Genomic DNA, 20,736 nt, shown 5'->3' with positions numbered 1-20,736 from the left:
GAGTGTGACGGCTTGTAGCTGTGAGTGTGTTTGAGTGGCTGTTACTGGGTATATCTGCAAATATATTTACATTCGTGTGTGGATTTTGATGTCAACAGTATTGGTTGGGGCCGGGGCTTCAACTGTGTGTAGACGGGGATTATATATTTGTATCCAAGTGCATTTGTATATGAGTCTATGAGTGTGATTGTGTGCAATGGATGTCTATGGGGGGAGACATGGCAGAATGTGCCTTGTGCATATATGTATATTTACATGTAAGTGTATTGTGGGTGACTGCATTTGGGTTATATGGTGTGAATCAAGGTGGTGTGACAGGGTGTGTAAATCATGGAAGGGGATGTAATTGTGTAAGAATGTCCATTTCTTGGATGCATTTATGAGTGTGCGTGCATGTTAAGTCCTTTCAGTCGTGTCTAACGCTTTGAGACTCCATGGACTATAGCACACCAGGCTCCTCTGTTCATGGAGTTCTCCAGGCGAGAATACTGGAATAGGTTGCCATTCCCTCCTCTAGGGGATCTTCCTGACCCAGGGATCGAACCCATGTCTCTTGTGTCTCCTGCATTGGCAGGCAGGTTCTTTACCACTAGCTAGCGCCACCTGGGAAGCCCTTTATGAGTGTGCCTATTTCTGTAGGAACTGCAGATACATGTGAGCAAATCTGTGTGTGGTATGAACCTGATTGTGTATGTTGGCATGGAGGTGTGTCTGTGTGTGTGACTATATGTGTGTGAGCTCAGGTATTTGTGTACATGATGCAATTGTGTGGATGTTACTGGGTGTACTTGTAAATGTCTGAGCGCCTATTGGTGGGTATTTGTTTAATGTTTGCTTGTGTGTTCCATAGTGTTTTTTTTTTTTTAATGTCAACTGTGGGCCTCTTAACTGTGTGTAATTGTGAACACAGGCGTGTTTGTGAATGTTAGGTATTTGTGTAGGTCTAGATGTGTATATCAGAGTGCAGTTTTGTGTGTATAGTAAATGTACGTATATGTTTGGGTTTATGTTATCTGTTTATATGAGCATTGACCTGTATCACTGAGTGTATTGTGTGTGTATTTGTGTGTGTGGAGCTGGTGTTTACCTCTGTGGGTTTGTGGATGTTGCACCTGTAAGAGTGTGTGTATCTGGTTTCTGAATGTAAACTGAGTGCCTGAACATATCTCTTTATGTATAAGTGCTTTTGTGGGTGCCTAGTTGTGAACATATGGCTGTACTGTGTGTGTAGGTGTATGTGTGTAAGAAGTCATACTTTGAATGGCTTTGTGGGTGAGTAAGGGTAAGTATTTGTGTATCTAGATGCACTTGGGTGTCATATATAAATAAGACTGGGTGGGTGAATTCCGTGTAAGGGAACGTAAGTGAGTCTGTGCATTTGCAACTACAGAGGGGTTTCAATCTATAAACACACACACAGAACAGTGTTTTCTTAACTGTGTAAAATTCTGTGAGATGAAACTGACTACAGCAAGTCAGTCTCTTGACAACTGCCCCCCATAGGGGTCCCTGAGCCCCATCCTTTGTAGAAATTGCCCATCCGCTTAACGTACAAGGTACAGGGGTGCTTGAGGAGTGGGTCTCCTGGTCCAGAGCCTGTTGGGGGGCAGGAGGTGGGTGTGCCCAAGGGAGGAGAGCTGGGGCGTGGGCCTTCCTGTCTGGATGTGCCCGTGCAGGAGTGGGTGTGGGCGCACTCACAAAGCGGCCAGTGTGGATGTGTCTGAACACACGTGTGGGATGTGTGTGGCGCACGTGCCCTGGCCCCTATCCCAACCCCCTGCTCCTCCCGCCTGAAAGACATGGATGAGTCCTTTTTCCCTTGGGCTTCAGTCCTTTTTCCCTTGGCTTTGGTGTCCCCATCTGCAACACAGTCAGGGGATCCCAGGCTCCGGGGCTAGGGAGGTGACCTGGCAGGGACAGGCGTGCCTGCGTGCCCTGCCCCTCCTGGGAGCGTGGCGTGTCCTGCCGGGGCACACGTGTCTGTGCTTTCCTTGGGGAGGTTCTCATGACCTTTGTGGACCCCAAGGGCAAACACGGGTGAAGCCGGTGCCTCCTGCTTGTGGGCACTCTCCCGGGGGACACATTGTGACCAGGCAGCCAAAGGCTTTCCCGCCTTGGGAGGCGCCTCTGCTAGCCTTCAACTGCCCGGGGTGGGAAAGGCAGGGGGCTTCCGGTGGTGTAGCGAGTCGGAGCCAGTGGCCTCCTGGCGCCCAGCCCCCACACTGGGCGGACTGGAATGCCTGGCTGGGCTGGACCGCCCCACCCACGCCTGCTGGAAACCACGTCCCACCTTCCCCCCTGGGGGCTTGTTCCTGGGGCCCAGGCCGCTCCAGACCTACTGACTCTCCAGTGTGCACCAGGCGCCCCATCTTAGCAGCCCCCTCCCGCCCTGCCGGCTTCTTTGCCTCCAGCCTCCTCGCTCACCTGCAGGCTTGGCTCTCAAGCCTCTTAACTCATTCTATGGGCCCTGGTTATTAAACGGGGGTGGGGTGGGGATGACTTAGAGACTTTGTAGGTCAAGGGTTCCGAACTAAGTTTAGGAAACTGATGAATCCCGAAAAAGCCATCTGCAAAATTATGTATGTGCAGTGCACTTTCGGGGATTGTGCTAACAGATAACAATTTCTGAGAGAACGATATGCCCAGCACAGTCTCATTTAATCCTCACAACCACCCTAGCATAGTATCATACCCATTTCACAGACAGGAAAACTGAAGCGGAGCACCCTGAAGTCAGGTGGCAAGGAGAATGTAAGGAGGCTTTGAGCCCAATCACCAGGATCCAAGTTGCATCTGCCTAACAATTATGCTGCCTTCCATTCCAAGGCTGGCGCACATTCTCCACATATCTATGAACCTTCAAATAGAGTTGGGTGAGGCCTCTAGTTTTGGGGATCTCAGAGTGGAGGAAGAAGTTTGAGGTCCCTTTTTTGTACCTGCAGCCTATATAGCAAGTTGTGGTGATGGGATTCAGGTATGGTCAGTGATTCTGTCCTCCACATCCCCACAGTATTCCCATGGTGGTACCTCTGAAGTTTGGCCAGAGTAGAGGGAGATTATTATCAGACCTCCAGGGGCCTCCAGGAGACATTTCTAAAATATTTCAAACTAACGTCTTTTAAAACTAAAACACGATGGTGCATTGCTCAGGGTTGTCCATGCAGAGGCAATAAACAAATCCATCAAAGGGATCATTTCAGCAAGGGGCACAATAGTGAGACAGGAATGAAACAAAGGAGGGGGGGAGCTGGAAATAGCCAGGGTGGGGGCTTCTTCAGTTTGAGACTAGGAGACTTTTTTGAGGAGAGGAAGATGGAGCTGAGACAGGACTGATGACCCAGAGCATTCCAGACAGAGAGAGTTGCCTGGGCAAAGGGCAAGGAGGGGTGGGGAGGCAGGTAAAAGCTTGGTGCTCAGGACAGGTCCCTGGAGCTGGTGTGAGTGAGGCAGGCAGAGGAAGACGTTAGAAGGTTTTGGAGTGCTCCTTAAATTCTCTGAAACGCAGACCTTTTTTTTTTTTTTTGCAATCCCTAAAATGCAATAGAAATTAATTTCTAGGAAAAGAAGATTGAAAATGAGATTGAAAAAGACATGCATGGGAATCCCCAGGCAGTTAGGACTTCCGAGCTTTCATTGCAAGGGGCGTGTGTTCAATCCCTGATCCAGGAACTAAGATTCCACAAGCCATGTGGCATATGGCCAGAAAGAAAGAAAAAGGTGCTTAGAGCCAGAAAGCAAGGAAGAGCTGACAAGGATCAAGGATGAGAGGGTATCATCCACAGGAGTCAACTAAAAAAGTTTCCAGAGGACAAAGCCAGAGCTATCTGGACAACAAAATTAATCAAGTATTGGGGGACTTCTGTGGTGGTCCAGTGGCTAAGACTCCAAGCTCCCAATGCAAGGGGCCTGGGTTTGATCCCTGGTGACAGAACTAGATCCCACATACCACAGCTAAGACCCAGCACAGCCAAATAAAATAAATATTAAAAAATATATATGTATAGTATTGGATTATAACCCTAGGAAGACGATTTCCCTAGTGGCGCAACGGATAAGAATCCGCCTGCCGATCCCTGGTCTGGGAAGATCCCACATGCCGCAGGGCAACTAAGCTTGTGCATGCCACAACCACTGAGCCTATGCTCTAGGGCCTGCAAGCTGCAGCTGCTGAAGCCCTCCAGCCTATAGCCCGTGTTCCACAAGAGAAGCCACTGCAATGAAGAGCCCGTGCACCGCAATGAAGGGTAGCCCCTGCTTGCTGCATCACAAGATAGCAAAGCAGAGAAGACCCAGCACAGCCAAAAAAAAAAAACACCCAGGAAGAAAATAAACATCCATGAGTTTGTAAGCGAGAGACAGAAATGATGGAATACATTAACACATGAAGGACAGGTATGGAAGGTTTTCAGATAATTTATGTAAGTACTCCACCCCAAGGGATGGTTAGAACTGCACACAGTGGGTTCCTTCCCAGAAGGAACAGTATGTAAAGAAGGGAAAGAAAGAGTAACTTTTCAGTGGAGAAAACTCAAACATGCTACGTCACCTGGCTGGGTGTTCAAGGGCAACAGTCATAACTGTGCTCTCGATCATATGCACTCTTGAGATGATGTGATGAAAATGGCACTTTACCTCTGATCTTTCTCTCCCCAAACCCATAACCCTAGTCTAAATATGAGGGAAAGAATCCAAAAAGTTGAAAGGTATCCACCTGTATGTGTGCATGCATGCTAAGTCGCTTCAGTCGTGTCCCACTCTTTGTGACCCTATGGACTGTAGCCCTCCAGGCTCCTCTGTCCATGGGATTCTCCAGGCAAGAATACTGGGGTGGGTTGCCATGCCCTTCTCCAGGGCATCTTCCCAACCCAGGGATCGAACCCACGTCTCTTACGTTTCCTGCATTGGCAGGAGGGTTCTTTAACGCTAGTGCCACCTTGGAAGCCCCATCCTCCTGTATACTTGGCCATGATCCTCAAAACTCTCAAGGTCATCAAAGACAAGGGGAGCTCAAGCAACTGCCCCAGCCGAGAGAAATCTGGAGATATGTCAATTGGTTTTCATGTGGGCTCCTGGACCAGAAAAAGTATACTCTGGGAAAACGGAAGAAATACAAATAAAGCATGAACTTTAGTTAATGATAATGTATAAATGTGCTGTGCTGAGTTGCTCAGTCATGTCCAGCTCTTTGTGACCCCATGGACTGTAGCCAGCCAGGCTCCTCTGTCCATTGGAATCTCCAGGCAAGAATACTGGAGTGAGTTGCCATGCCCTCCTCCAGGTGACCTTCCCAACCCAGGGATCAAACCCAGGTCTCCCGCATTGCAGGCAGATTCTTTACCAGCTGAGCCACAAGGGAAGGCAAGAATACTGGAGTGGGTAGCCTATCCCTTCTCCAGGGGATCTTCCTGATGGGATATCCTGCATTGCAGGTGGATTCTTTACCAGCTGAGCTACCAGGGAAGCCTTGGTTCACTAATCCCAGACTAGGGGAAGATGTTACTTCCGCTAGTTACTGGGGAACCTGTATGTGTGTGTATTGGGCAGGAAATACATGGAAATAGTACTATTTGCCCAGTGTTTCTGTAAATTTTAATTTGTTCTAGAAAAGTCTGTTCATTAAAATAAAGAATTTGTATGGAAAAGAATCTGAAAATGAATATTTATATATGATTGTATAACTGAGTCATTTTGCTGTGCACACAAAATTAACACAACATTGTAAACTATTTGTTGTTGCTCAGTTGCTAAGTTGTATCTGACTCTGTGACCCCATGGACTGCAGCATGCCAGGCTTCCCTGTCCTCCACTGTCTCCCAGAGTTTCTCAAATTCAGGTCCACTGAGTCCATGATGCTATCCAACCATCTCATCTTCTGCCGTCCACCCCTTCTCCTTTTGTTTTTCAATCTTTCCCAGCATCAGGGTCTTTTCCAATGAGTCAGCTGTTTGCGTCAGGTGGCCAAAGTATATGTCAATTTAAAAAATGTTTACAAAAAAGAATTTACAAAACATGCAAAACACAAGCCCAATAGTCCATGAAATGACAATGCAAGTTGCTATAAAGTTTCTAAACACTTATTCTTTCCTTTTAGAAAAAAATATCTATTTATTTGTCTGTGCATGCATAGGAGAAGGCAATGGTAACCCACTCCAGTACTCTTGCCTGGAAAATCCCATGGACGGAGGAACCTGGTAGGCTGCAGTCCATGGGGTCGCACAGAGTCGGACATGACTGAACTGACTTAGCAGCAGCATAAGTCTTTGTTGCTGCAAGCAGGAGCTTCAGTTCCATCATGTGGGGTGTAGTTCCCAGACCAGGGATCAAACCCAGGACCTCTATATTAGGAATGCAGAGTCTTAGCCACTGGATCACCAGGGAAGTGCTTCCTTATTGTTTTCTATAGTCTCTTATCTGGATGGATAATCAGCTGGATGGGATCAGTGCTGGTCTGTGGGTTGATCTGAGCAGTTCCAGGTCACTGGTTCTCACTCTCGGCTCTGTTGACATTTGGGGAACAGATCAGTCTTTGCTGTGGGTTTCGAGCCTTTGCATTGTGGATGTTTAGCAACATCCCTGACCTCTGCCCACTAGACACCTGTAGCAGCCACCCCGCCAACTGTGACAACCAAACATGTCTCCAGACATTACCAAACGTCCCCCAGGCCACCTGAATCAATCACTCGCCCACTGAAAACCATGCATGTGTGCAGGTGATGAGGTCAAACCTGTTAACAGTCCAGAAAGACCTAGGCATGTCTGTGACCTCACAGCTGTCTTGAGGGGCTTGGGATCTCCCAAACAATCCTCCTCATGCCAGGAGGACCATGGAAACATGTCTTAGGAGGCCAATCCTAGGGCTTGACTTTGGGACTAGATAGAAAGCAAGGATTCAGAATGTGTTGAAGAGAGAAAATTGAGGGGTTTCCCTGGTGGCCCAATGGTAAAGAATCCGCTTGTCAGTGCCGGAGACACAGATTCCATCCCTGGTCCAGGAAGATGACACAGGCTGCAGGGCAACCAAGCCCATACAACTACTGAGCCCAACTACAGAGCCTGTGCTTTAGAGCTCACGTGCCACAACCTCTGAAGCCCGACTCACCTGGAGCCCATGCTCTGCAACAAAAGAAGCCACCGCAAGGAGAAGCCCTCACCCCACAGCTAGAGGAAAGCCCGGGCAGCAACGAAAACCCAGCGTAGCCAAGAGTAAATAAATAAAATTATTTAAAAATGAGAGGAAGAGAGAGAGAACTGGGGGATTTCCTGGCAGTCCAGTGATCAGGACTCAGTGGTTTCACTGCCCAAGGTGAGGGTTCAATGCCTGACTGGGAACTAAGACCTTGCCAGCCTCCTGCCATGGCCAAAAAAAAAGAAAAGAATTGACAGGACTTGCTGATTGATGGGAGGAGGAGGACAGAAGGAGAAGGGAGGAGTTTGGAAGATGCCCATATCTTTCCCTTTCACAGCTGGGTGGATGTGGAGTCATCAGCTGAGATGGGGACACGAGATGAGGGGCCAGCTTGGGTGAGGGATGGGAGGATGCCAAGTTTCATCTTGGGCAGGATGAGTTTCAGGTCCTGGAGGGAGGAAAGGAGGGCATCTGCTCATAATCTCTTACCTGCCTCGATGAGTGGTGCCTTGTGTGCTTCCACGAACGTAAAATAATCCCAAAGGGGTAATTCGGCCCCTTGCCTCTGTGGCACAAAGACACAATTTGGGGACTTCCGTAGTGTAGTGCTCCACTGGCTAACACTCCCATGCTCCAAATGCAGGAGGCCCAGGTTTGATCCCTGGTAAAGAAACTAGATCCCACATGCTGCAAGTAAGACCCAGCATGGGCAAATTAAAAAAGAAGAAGAAGAAGAAGACACAATAGAGACTTGAAAACCACTAAGAAGTCCTTCAGCAGGATAAACAAACTGTGAGCCATCCAGACAATAGAATACTGTTCGGAGCTAAAAAGAGATGAGCAATCAGGCTGTGGAAAGACTCAGAGCAACTTTTAAAAATGCATACGACTAAGTGAAAGAAGCTGATCTGAAAAATCTATGGAGTGGGTGATTCCAACTTGAGGATATTTTGGAAAAGGCAAAGCTATGGAGACAGTAAAAGAATCAGTGGCTGCTGGGGATGAAGAAGGAACGAAGGATGAACAGGCAGGGCCCTGTGGATTTTTAGGGCAGTGAAAACACCCTGTGTGATGCTATAATGGCAAACCCTTGCCATTATACTTTTGTCCAAAACCCACTGAATGTACAACACCAAGAGTGAGCCCTAATGTTGACAATGGACTTTGAGTGATAATGAACTGTTAGTGTTCACTGTAGGTGTGTTCATTGTAACAAATGCACCATGTGGTGGGGGATGTCAATAGTAGGGAGGTATGGGGGGAGGGGTATGTGGGAAATCTAATCTGTATTTTCTGCTGTGAACCTAAAACTGCTCTAAAAGTTAGTCTATAATAAACAGATACAGTGAGACACACATATAAAAACTGAGCAAATATTCATAAATACATACTGGGGCATTTAAAATATACCCAATGGGAAACAGGTGAGGGAAGATAAATTAGGAACTGGGGATTAACCTACACACCCTGCTCTATCTACAACAGATAATCAACAGGGATCTACTCGATATTCTGTGATAACCTACCTGGGAAGAGAATCTAAAAAGGAATGGATATATGCATATGTATCACTGAATCACTCTGCTGTACACCTGAAACTAACACAACATTGTAAATCAACTGTATCCCAATATAATTTTAAAAAACACACAATAATACCCACATGCTCACCCTCCTGAGCACCAGTATCTGTGCATGAACACCTCACACACACACACTCATGCCATACTCATTATTGATGTAGGTCAAGGCCAAAAAGATTATCTTGAGTGTGCCTGTGTCCTCTGCATGTCCTTGATGGAAAGAAATTTTCTATCCACTTTGTTCCTTTCTCCCTTTTCCTCCCTCTGGAAGGAGAAGATCTGTGGGCAGACAGAAAGGAGGCAGTGACTTTCTAAAGTGAAGGTGTTAGATTCTCAGGCGTGTCCGACTCTTCGCGACCCCTTGAACCATATCCCGCCAGGCTCCTCCAGGCAAGAACACTGGAGTGGGTTGGCATTCCCTTCTCCAGGGGATCTTCCCAACCCAAGGATCAAACCCAGGTCTCCTGCATTACAGGCAGATTCTTTACCATCTGAACGACCAGGGAAGCCAGTGACTTTCTAAAGCAGGCTAGAAAACAAAAATCTAAGGTGACTGTGGGCTTCCCAGGTGGCGCTAGTGGTAAAGAACCCACCTGCCCATGCAGGAGACGCAGGTTCAATTCCTGAGTCAGGAAGATGCCCTGGAGGAGGGCATGGCAACCCACTCTAGTATTCCCATGGACAGAGGAGCTTGGCGGACTATAGTCCATAGGGTCGCACAGAGTCAGACACGACTGAAACGACTTAGCAAGGACACACACAAGATGATTGCAGGCGAAGAAGGATGAAGAGAGGCTGATCTTCAGACAGTGATGAAAACTGTAGAGATTCAACACAAATGAAGGGCCTGTATCATCCTTGGAATTCATTGCTATGCCCAACCACCATTTTCAACTCTAAGAGACACTCAGCTAATCACACACAAACTTTGGGGTTTTGCAATGGCCCCATCTGCTAAGACCCCATGGTGTGTAAGCTCCTCAAGAGTAATGGTCAGGGCTGGAGATGCCTGTGTGGGAGTCCGAGAAATTGAAGGATTGAGAAAAATGAGACACGGGTGAAGGACCGAGTGGGCAGGGGCTTCTGGAAGGAGAGGGATCCCCAGGGTCAGGGCTAGCTTGGAGTGTCTGCAGGAGAAAGAATGGGCAGTCACAGTTGATACAAGGACAGAGCAGTTCAATGGTGATTTTGGGGAAACTGGCCTCAAAGATATGTGTGTGGGGAGGCCAAGAGAGGGAGTAGATGAGGCAATGAGATGAGAGAGTAGAAACATCACTGAAATTTCCAAGCCACCATTCACGCTTTTCCTTTGCTCTCTCCAAAGCTGTTATCCCCCACAAGTCCATCCTTCCTGCTTTGTGCTTCTGTTCCACTTCCTATCATTCCCCAAAACTTAATGATGCCAGCAGAACTGTAGAATGAAAAAAGGTGGAAAGGAAGTGTCTTGGAGAATGGCACGCTTGTCTGCTCAGTCACTCAATCATGTCCAACTCTTTGTGACCCCATGGACTGTAACCCTCCAGGCTCCTCTCTGTCCATGGGATTCTCTAGGCAAGAATACTGGAGTGGGTTGCCATTTCCTCCTCCAGGGGATTTTCCCAGCCCAGAGATCGAAGAGCCCAGGTCTTCCACATTGCAGGCGGATTCTTTACTGTCTGAGCCACCAGGGAAACCCAAGAATACTGAAGTGGGTAGCCTATCCCTTCTCCAGGGGTACTTCCTGACCCAGGAATTGAACAAGAGTCTCCTGCCTTACCGGCAGATTCTTTATCAGCTGAATTACCAGGGAAACCCATAGCACTACATGGATGTGAGATAGTCCATTTTCAGTTGCATCAGAGAAAGTCCAGGCGTCAGTCACTCCATCAGTAGGCGCTTTCCAGTTGTGATCGTGTCCCAGGTCTTCAACTGTCCTCTGGAGTGAGACTTGCATCCGCTGCTGGGGATGACAGACAGTTTCTCCAGGACCACTTGGCACAATGCATCAAGAAATTTACCAAAACCATGTCTTTTTATTATTTTTAAATTATTTATTTGTTCTTTTGGCCATTCAGCTTGGCTTGTGGGATCTTATTTCATTGACCAGGGTTTGAACCTGTGCTCTCAGCAGTGAAAGCTCAGAGTCCCAATCATTGGACCACCAGAGAATTCCCCAGATCATTTATTTATTTCTTTATATTTTTCACTTAAATTTTTTTAAACCTGTTATGTTGGAGTATAGTCTGTCCACAATACTGTGTTAGTTTTAGGTGTGCAGCAAAGTGACCCCATTATGCACATACATGTGTCTATTCTTTTTCCAGATGCTTTTCCCACGGAGGTTAATCGCATCCAAATCACTTATTTTTAATCCCGATTTCCACATCTGGGATTGTTTTCCTTAAGAGCAAAGAAATAATAAATCTGTGCCTGTGTATTTATTTCCTCACTAATCAGCTGGGAATAGCATAAAGAAATCACAGAGGCAAATAAAGGCGAACATTCAAGGATATCCATCCCAGTTTCATTCACAATAGTGAAAGTAAGAACCAACCTAAACGCCCAGCAGGGGAGAACCGGTTAAATAATTACGCAGCAGCCAAGTTGGCAGGGACAGAAGGAGTCCCGTGCTTTTGTTTATTTGTTCTTTCTTTTTGTTTTTTGCACACCACAAGCCATTTGGGATCTTAGTTCCCTGACCAGGGATTGAACCCACGCCCCCTGCAGTAGAAGCAAAGAATCTTTTTTTTTTTCTTTTCCTTTCATGAAGCCCTGCAGTTTTTTTAAAAAAAAACAACCCATTTTTAATTGGAGGACAGCAGCGTTGCATAGTTGTTGGTTTCTGCCATACGACAACATGAATCAGCCATACGTACACAAATATCTCCTCCCTCTTGAACCTCTCTCTTACCTCCTTCCCCATTCCACTCCTCGAGGTCATTACAGAGCACCGAGCTGAGCCCTCTGTGTTACATAGCAGTTTCCCACTAGCTAGCTATTTTACACCTGCCAGCGTGTGTAATTCAATGCTACTCTCTCGATTTGTCCCACCCTCTCCTTCCCCCGCAGGAAATATGGAATCGTAACCACTAGGCTGCCAGGGAAGTCCCAGGAATCTTGTTTTAGAGGAATATTTAACAAGCTTTTTTCTGGGGGGCTTTAAAAATTATTGAAATAGTACAATCTCATTGTAAAAAAAGGTCAAAGAATGCAAAAAATGATGATACAGAAGTTCCACTTTTAACTGTCCCCCTGCCACTTCTTCCTAAAAGGAAACCACTGTCAATTGTTTGGAATAAATTCCCAGGGCGTCTTATACATGTACATACTTGTGTATCACTCATGTTCTTTAAAATAAGTGCAATCAGACTGTATACAATGTTACAATGTTATGCTTGTTTTTTTTTCCCACGGAGCAATACACCAGCAACACACACAGGGATTTTTCCATGTCATTTTTTTTAATGGTTGTGCTGCGTTCCCACAGTCTGCCATGCCATAATTTGTCTAACTATGCCCGTATTGTCAGTCGTCAAGACTGTTTTCCATGTTTTGCTTTTACGAGCAATGGCATCATTGCAAGCAAGGCTTTGATGAGAACACATCTTTGGGCACGTATATTCCTGGGATCAATTGTTGGCTGTGGGGTGGCCAGGTGAAAGGTGATGTGCTTTAAATGGTTTGTTCGACCACAGTCAAATTCCCTTCCAAAAAAGTTGCAGTAATCCACACTTCCCCCACCCAACAATGTGGCAGTGCTTATTATTCATCCAATTCTCCATAAGATCGGATGCTTGCAATAGTTTTAATGCTGGGCTTCCCACGTGGCGCTAGTGGTAAAGAGCCTGCTGCCAATGCAGGAGACTCAAGAGACTGGGTCGATCCCTGGGTCAGGAAGATCCCCTGGAGTAGGAAATGGCAACCAACTCCAGTATTCTTGCCTGGAAAATTCCATGGACAAAGGAGCCTGGTGGGCTGCAGTCCATGGGGCCACAAAGAATCAGACACAACGGAGCACAGCACAAGTTAAAGAATGAGGATTAAAATTTGTCTGATTACTAGTGAGACTGAGCATGTTGCTGTCTTTTTTTTCCTATTTCTATTTCTAGCCGGCTTACACAGTCCAGATGTTAACCTAATTTATATAAAGAGGCCTGATGATGTAGGGGTTAGGAATATGGACTCCATGGCCAAGCTGCTTTGCTTCCAGCTTGGTTGTTTACGGGCTGTGTGACCTTGGGTAAGTCACTTAACCTCCCTGTGTCTGTTTCTCATCTGTAAGATAGAGATAATGATAGTATCCATCTCATAGGGTTGAGGATTAAATTACTTTATGTATACAAAGGCCAAGAAGAGTATCCAGTATTCAGTGAGCAGTTAATAAAACATTAGCAATAATTGCCCTTTTGCTATCATTTATGTTGCAAATATTTCCTTCAGGGCTGCAGCTCTGTTGGCCCTTTTGTCTTTGTTTAGTGTGTTTCCATGTCATCAAATCCGTCTGTCTTTTCTTTCATGGCTCTCAGTTTCAAAAAATGCAAACCCAGAACATTTAAACTGAACATAGGGTGGGCAACAGAGGATGAGAGAGTTGGATGGCATCAGAAACTCAGCAGGACACGAGTTTGAGCAAATTCTGGGAGGCAGTGAAGGGCAGAGGAGCCTGGCATGCTGCAGTCCATGGGGTTGCAAAGATCTGGACATGACTGAGCGACTGGATACCAACAAAGAGTAAGAAACTGGGAAAGAAGAAAATATTAGCAATGTTCACCTCTGGGCGACAGAGTTCAGGCGACTTCTCTCTTTATGTTTCATGTTTTCAGAATGCTCTAAGGCGCGTGTATCATGAATATGTATTTCCAAGTGAACATATATTACCTTTATTTTTATGCTTTATGTGGTTTTAAATTTTATGCTAAGCACATTGATAATCATTTTATAATGAGAAAAAGCACCCCTTAAAAAAAAAGGGAGTCAGCTTGGGACTCCACACTTAACCCATGCGGAGCCAGCAGAGGAAAGCTCCACCCTTGAGGGAGCCAGCTGTGGGGGCCAAACACCCAAACATTATGGCAGGATCGCCCCCTGGTGGTAGGTGGTAGAGAGATGAGGTGATCCAGGGAGGGGTGTGTGTGTGTGTTTGTGTGTGTGTGTGTGTGTGTGTGCACACTCACCTGCCTGCCCTCCTGTTAGGAAGTTCTGTTCCATTTTACTTACATCACAAAGCAACCCTTTGAGTTGGGGACAAAAATTATGTAAAAGACACAGATGAGGAATTTGAATCAACCTGCTGGCAAGGTGCAGCTCCTCACCCCCTTGGAGAAATGTCCAAGTGCCTATTTTTTTCTTGCTGTTATTTGGTTGGTTTTTGTTTTGTTTGTTTCTTGGCTGTGCCATAGAGCGTGCAGGATCTTAGTTCCCCGAACAGGGGCTGAACCCATGCCTCTTTCAGCGGAAGTGTGCGGTCTTAATCACTGGACTACCAGGGAATTCCCCCAGGTCCCTGTTTTTGATCACAAAGTCCTCTGTTCCCAAAGGTCCCCTGCCCTGTCTGTGGACCTAATTCATATACTATTCAATTCACCCACTGAAAGTGTACAGTTCAATAGGTTTTAGTCTGTTCCGAGTTGTGCAACCATCATCACTATCAATTTGAAAACATTTCTATCACAGGATGTGGAGGAAAGGGAACCCTCGTGCACTGTCGGTGGGAATGTAAATCAGTGCACCCACTGTGGAAGACAGTAGTGAGGTTTCCACGAGAAATTAAACGTAGAACTATCATATGGTCCAGCGATCCCACTCCTGGATCTACTTCCAAAGGAAATGATACCTTTTTCCAGAAGAGATAGTTGCATTCCTATTTCATAGCAGCATTATTCACAATAGTCCAGGTATGAAAACAACCGAAGTGTTCCTTGATGGATGAAAAGATAAGGAAAATGGGATATGTATTTTTTTCCCCACTATATAGGGGATGGAATATGATTCAGCCTTTAAAAAGAATGAAATTCTGTCATTTGCAACAACATGGATGAACATGGAGGGCATTGTGCTGTGTGAAATAAACTAGACAAAGAAAGGCAAATACTGCAATCACTTACTTTTTAAGAATTTTTGGCTGCTCAATGCAGCACTTGGGTCTTAGTTCCCTGACCAGAGATGGAAACATGTCCCCTGTCATGGAAGCACGGAGTCTTACCACCGGACCACCAGGGGAGTCCTGCAATCACTTATATGTGGAATCTAAAGGAAAAAAGTAGAGCTCATAGAAACTGAGAGGAGAAAAGAAGTTTCCAGACGCTGGGGGTGAGATAAATAGGGAGATGTTGGTAAAGAGTATAAGCTTTCAGTTAGAAGGTGAATAGATAGATCTGAGGATTTAATGTATAACATGGTGATTACTGTTAATAACACTGTATTGTATGACTGAAACTTTTAGAATTGAAGCGTTCTCACCAAAAAAGAAAAAAAAAGTAAATGTGAGAGGTGATGGAGGTATTAATGAACTAGATGGAGAGTATCATTTCTCAGTGTATACATTATCACATGGCACACTTAAAATATCTTATAATTTTGTCAATTATACCTTGATAAAAAAAAAAGCTGGGTGGAAAAAAAAAGAAGATTTCCATTACCCCAGAAAGAAACCCCGAGCTCATTAGCAGTCATTCCACACTTCCCCTTCCACCAACCCCTGACAACTGCTAATCTGTCTATCTCCAGGGATTTCCTGTTCCAGTTATTTCATATTAATGGAAGCACTCCCGCAAATGCAATGGTACAGCATGTAGCCTTTTTTATCTGGCTTCTTTCACTTAGCATAATGTTTTCAAGTTTCATCCACATTGTAACATGTATCTGTACGTCATTCTTTTTTGTTCTGTTGTGCTTAGCTGTGTCTGACTCTTTTGTGACCCCATGGACTGTAGCCCACCAGGCTCCTTTGTCCATGGGATTTCCCAGGCAAGAATACTGGAGTGAGTTGCCATTTCCTACTCCAGGGATCTTCCCAGCCCAGGGATCGAACCCGCATCTCTTGTGTCTCCTGCATTGGCAAGGGGATTCTTTACCACTGTGCCGCTTAGGTCCAAATAAATGTTCCATTGTATGGATATGCCACAATGTTTTTATTCAGTCATCAGTGGTTGGGCATCTGATTGGCTATTATGAAGAATGATGCCCTGAACTTTCATGTACAACATTTCTGTGGACATATACTTTCATATCTCTTGGGTAGAAGCCTAGGAGTGGTATTGCTGGGCCATAAGCTAACTCTATGTATAAGAAGTCTTTTAAACTCAACTTCCCAGATGTCTGGGGTCCAACATAGTTGTCACTTTGCTGTCCAATCTCTATATGGGCATTTCCAGAGACCTGGCTAGAAACATACACACACACCCCTCTTGTGAGCCTGGCTCCATCAGCCTCCTCTAGCTCCACTCTTCTTGTCCAGCTTCTGTGAGTTCGGGTCAGGCCTCTGGAACCCCAGGATTTCTTAGTGTTAGCTGAAGCTCTAGCTCCGGCATAGAGAGAAGTAGCCAAAACAGCTCAAGAAGATCCAGTGAAATCTGACTAACTTTATTAGTGATGAATGTACATCAGATGTTTCCAATGCTGTCTCTTCTGAGCACAGGGTAGGGCTGTTCTTTCCTGCCCTCTCTTAGTTGGGTGGGACCACGTGACTTGTTCTGGCCAATGAGAAGTGAACAGAAATGCTGTGTCATTCCTGGGCCAGAGTATTGAATGGCTGGCGCAAAGCCCTCCAGAGAGTTCCTATCCTCTGCTATGGTGTCCTGACACATTCCAGGCAGTGGCTGCTTCATCACCTGGGTCATGGAGTGAAGGCACATGGGAAAGAATCCCCAGTGGATCTGTGATGGATATATCCTGGGAGTGAGAAATTAATTTTGTATTCTTTAGGCACCCTGGTTCAGTTCAGTTCAGTTGCTCAGTCATGTCCGACTCTTTGCAACACCATAGACTGCAGCATGCCAGGCCTCCATGTCCATCACCAACTCCCAGAGTTTGCTGAAACTCATGTCTATAGAGTCAGTAATGCTATCCAACCATTTCATCCTCTGTTGCCCCTTCTCCTCCTGCCTTCAACCTTTCCCAGCATCAGGGTCTTCCCCAATGAGTCAGTTCTTCACATCAGGTGGCCAAAGTATTGGAGCTTCAGCATCAGTCCTTCCAGTACATATTCAGGACTGATTTCCTTCAGGAATGACTGGTTTGATCTCCTTGCAGTCCAAAGGACTCTCAAAAGTCTTCTCTAACACCAAAGTTCACTGGAAAAACCATAGCTTTGACTAGATGGACCTTTGTTGGCAAAGAAATGCCTTTCCTTTTTAATATGCTGTCTAGATTGGTCATAACTTTTCTTCCAAGGAGCAACTGTCTTTTAATTTCATGGCTGCAGTCACCATCTGCAGTGATTTTGGAGCCCAAGAAAATAAAGTCTATCACTGTTTCCATTGTTTCCCCATCTATTTGCCTTGAAGTGACGGGACCGGATGTCATGATCTTCGCTTTCTGTGTGTTGAGTTTTAAGCCAGCTTTTTCACTCTTCTCTTTCATTTTCATCAAGAGGCTCTTTAGTTCTTCTTCACTTTCAGCCATAATGGTGGTGTCATCTGCATAATCTAAATTTTATGCACCCTGGTTAGCATAATCTAAATTTCCTGACAGATAAACTAACCCATCTACCTCATGCACCTGGGTCCAACCAAGGGCTCTCTATTCATTTGATAGGGTTGCATAGCCAGGGACCCACAGACTGGGTAGTTTAAACAACAGAAATGGATTATCTCTGTTCTGGAGGCTAGAAATCCAAGATCAAGATGCTACAGCCTTGATTCCTTCTGAGGGAAGTAAGGGAGAATCTGTTCTATGCCTCTCTCCCAGTCTCAGGGGTTCCTTGGTTTTTAGGTGATGTTCTCCCCGTGTCTCCCCATCATCTTTCCTCTATGTGTGTCTGTGTTCAAATTCCGCCCCCCTTTTTTTAAGGACACCAGTCACATAATAGATTAAGACCCATCTGAATTATCTCCTTCCAACTTTATTGCTTCTTATAGACCCCATCTTCAGATAAAGTTCCATTCTGATGTCCTGGAGACGAGGATTTCAATATATGGATTTGGGGGGATGCTGGCTTGTAACTCAACAGTGAAAAACCTAAGATAATGGAAGCCAGTCCGATCGTTTCACGGCAAATATAAGGGGGAAAAGAGGAAGCAGTGACAGATTTTGTTTTCTTGGGCTCCAAAATTACTGTGGACAGAGACTGCAGCCATGAAATTAAAAGATGTTTGCTCCTTGGAAAGGAAGCTATGACAAACCTAGACAGTGTATTAAAAAGCAGAGACATCACTTTGCCGACAAAGGTCATATAGTCAAAGCTATGATTTCTCAGTAGTCATGTATGGATGAGGGAGTTGGACCATAAAGAAGACTGAGCACAGAAGAATTGATGCTTTTTAATTGTGGTGCTGGAGAAAATTCTTGAGAGCCCCTTGGACTGCAAGGAGATGAAACTAGTAAATCTTAAAGGAAATCAACCCTGAATATTCATTGGAAGGACTGACACTGAAGCTGAAACTCCAATACTTTGGTCACCTGATGCGAAGAGCCAATTCATTGGAAAAGACCTTGAAGCTGGGGAAGATAGAAGGCAAAAGGAGTAGGGGGCGGTAGAGGATGAGATGGTCAGATAGCATCAGAGACTCAATGGACATGGATCTGAGCAAACTCCAGGAGACAGTGAAGGACAGGGGAGCCTGGCATATTGTAGTCCACAGGATCACAAAGAGTTGGACCCCACTTAGCAACTGAACAACAACAACAAAAAATCATCCCATTACAGACTCCATTTCAACTCCAAGGTGCCAGGGGTCCCAGCCTTCCCAGCATCAGTGAGAGAAGGGAGCTGGGTGATCAGGGGACTCTTTCCAGGGCAACAGAGAACTTCTTTCCTGAGGATCAAGTGCTGTCCACAGGAATGCAGCCTAGCAAGGAAACTTCAATGAATCCACTTCCCAGGGAGATAGTATAAGTTGGTGGTTAAGCTTCTGAATATGAAAACCAGCTCCATCTCTTAGCAACTCTGTCACTTAATCCTCTCTTTGAGCATCAGTTATCTCTTCTATGAAATGGGATAATAATAATAATAATATACATCGCCCATGGAGCTATTGTGAGAGTTCAAAGAAAGAATATGTATCCATCAGCACAAGACATGATATATAGAAATTCTCTCCAAAACGTGTCATTGTTATTGCTGCTGGTGGTGCTCATATGTGCTTAAGGGAAAGAGGATGTTATGCAGCTTCCAAGTGGGGTCTCGAGATTCCTAGGGCATAAGGGACATTTCAGCTATCTTTGCTTTAACCCCAGAGCTTGATCTCATTAGACAAACATTACTGAGATCCTACTATGGGCCAAAAGCTCTTCTACACAAGGTTCCTCCAGGATTGGAACTTATATTTGAGCAAAAAGAGACAGATGATAAACAAGCAAAGCAACTGTGGTCAGGGAGTATGGTTAAAAGGCAAGGAAGGGGGCTCCCCTGGTGGCTCAGTGATAAAGAGTCTGCCTGCCAATGCAGGAGACACAGGCTTCATCCTTGGTCTGGGAAGATCCCACATGCTGTGGAGCAACTAAGCCCATTCACCATAGCTATTGAGTCTGTGCTCTAGAGCCCAGGAGCTACAACTACTGAGCCCACACACTGCAGCTACTGAAGCCCGAGCTCCCTAGAGCCCACCCACACTCTGGAATGAAAGAGGCTACCACAGTGAGAATCCTGTGTATTGCAACCAGAGAGTAGCCCCTGCTCGCCGCAACTAGAGAAAAGCCTCACATCAACAAAGACCCACACAGCTATAAATAAATAAAAAAAATATTTTTTTAAAAAGGCATGGAGGGGACTTCCCTGGAAGTCTACTGATTAAGACTTTGTGCTCCCAATATGGGAGTACGGGTTTGATCCCTGGTCAGGGAACTAAGAGCATGCATGATGCACAGTGCTGCCAAAATATTTTTTTACAAAGAAAAAAAGGCAAGAAAACAGGACAGTGAGAGTGGGGAAACTGGTTTAGACAGTACTTTCAGACAATCTGAAGAGGCAATATTTGAAAATAGACATATTCAACTACACAGAGTAAAGAGCTCTAAGGCAGGAATCCATGAAGAGTTTGAGTTGTAGAAGAAATGCTAGTGGAACTGGAGGAGCAAGTGAGCATGGAGTGGCGGGCAGTTATGGTGTAGATGTCGGCAGGGTACAAACCGGGGCTTAATTTTCAGCTTAATGTGTTCCCCGGGATCTGGAGGGGGCAGGGATGTCGGAGGCTTGGAGGTGAAGGCAGAGCGGGGAGGTGGGCCTTGGGAGCACCTTGGATAGCACCCTCGCTGTCCATGGTGCTGACATGCTGCGACGTTGTTCCCCCAAAGGGAGACATCATTGATCCAACAATGGAGACACAGGAGACTAAGTTCCCACCCTCGAGATACTGAAGTTCTAGGTATAAATAGTCATAATGTCAATAATGACCTACTGATCACCTTAGTAACAACCATTATTCACTGAGAGTCTCCTATTGGCTTAGCTTGTGAACTTAGGAACTTATAAATTGAAAGTGTTAGTCACTCAGTCGTGTCTGACTCTTCGTGACTCCATGGACTGTAGCCTGCCAGGCTCCTCTGTCCATGGAATTTTCCAGGCCAGAATACTGGAGTGGGTTGCTGTTGCCATTCTCTTCTCCTAGGAACTTATGGTAGGCAAAATAATTTCTATTCCCTCCAAAAATTTAATTCCTGGAACCTATGAATGTGTCTCTTTACATAGAAAAGAGGCTTTAACCCATGCATCTATGCTCAATTAATCTACAACAAAGAAGACAAGAATATACAAAGGAGAAAAGACAATCTTCAATACGAGGTGCTGGGAAAACTGGACAGTTACCTGTAAAAGAATGAAATTAGAAAATTCTCTAACACCATACACGAAAGGAAAATCAGAAAATCAGGATTAAAGACCTAAATACAAGA

The sequence above is a fragment of the Budorcas taxicolor genome, chromosome 7 (assembly GCF_023091745.1).
Source record: "Budorcas taxicolor isolate Tak-1 chromosome 7, Takin1.1, whole genome shotgun sequence".
NCBI classification, from domain to species: domain Eukaryota; kingdom Metazoa; phylum Chordata; class Mammalia; order Artiodactyla; family Bovidae; genus Budorcas; species Budorcas taxicolor.
Note: the sequence above shows the minus strand (reverse complement) of the source record.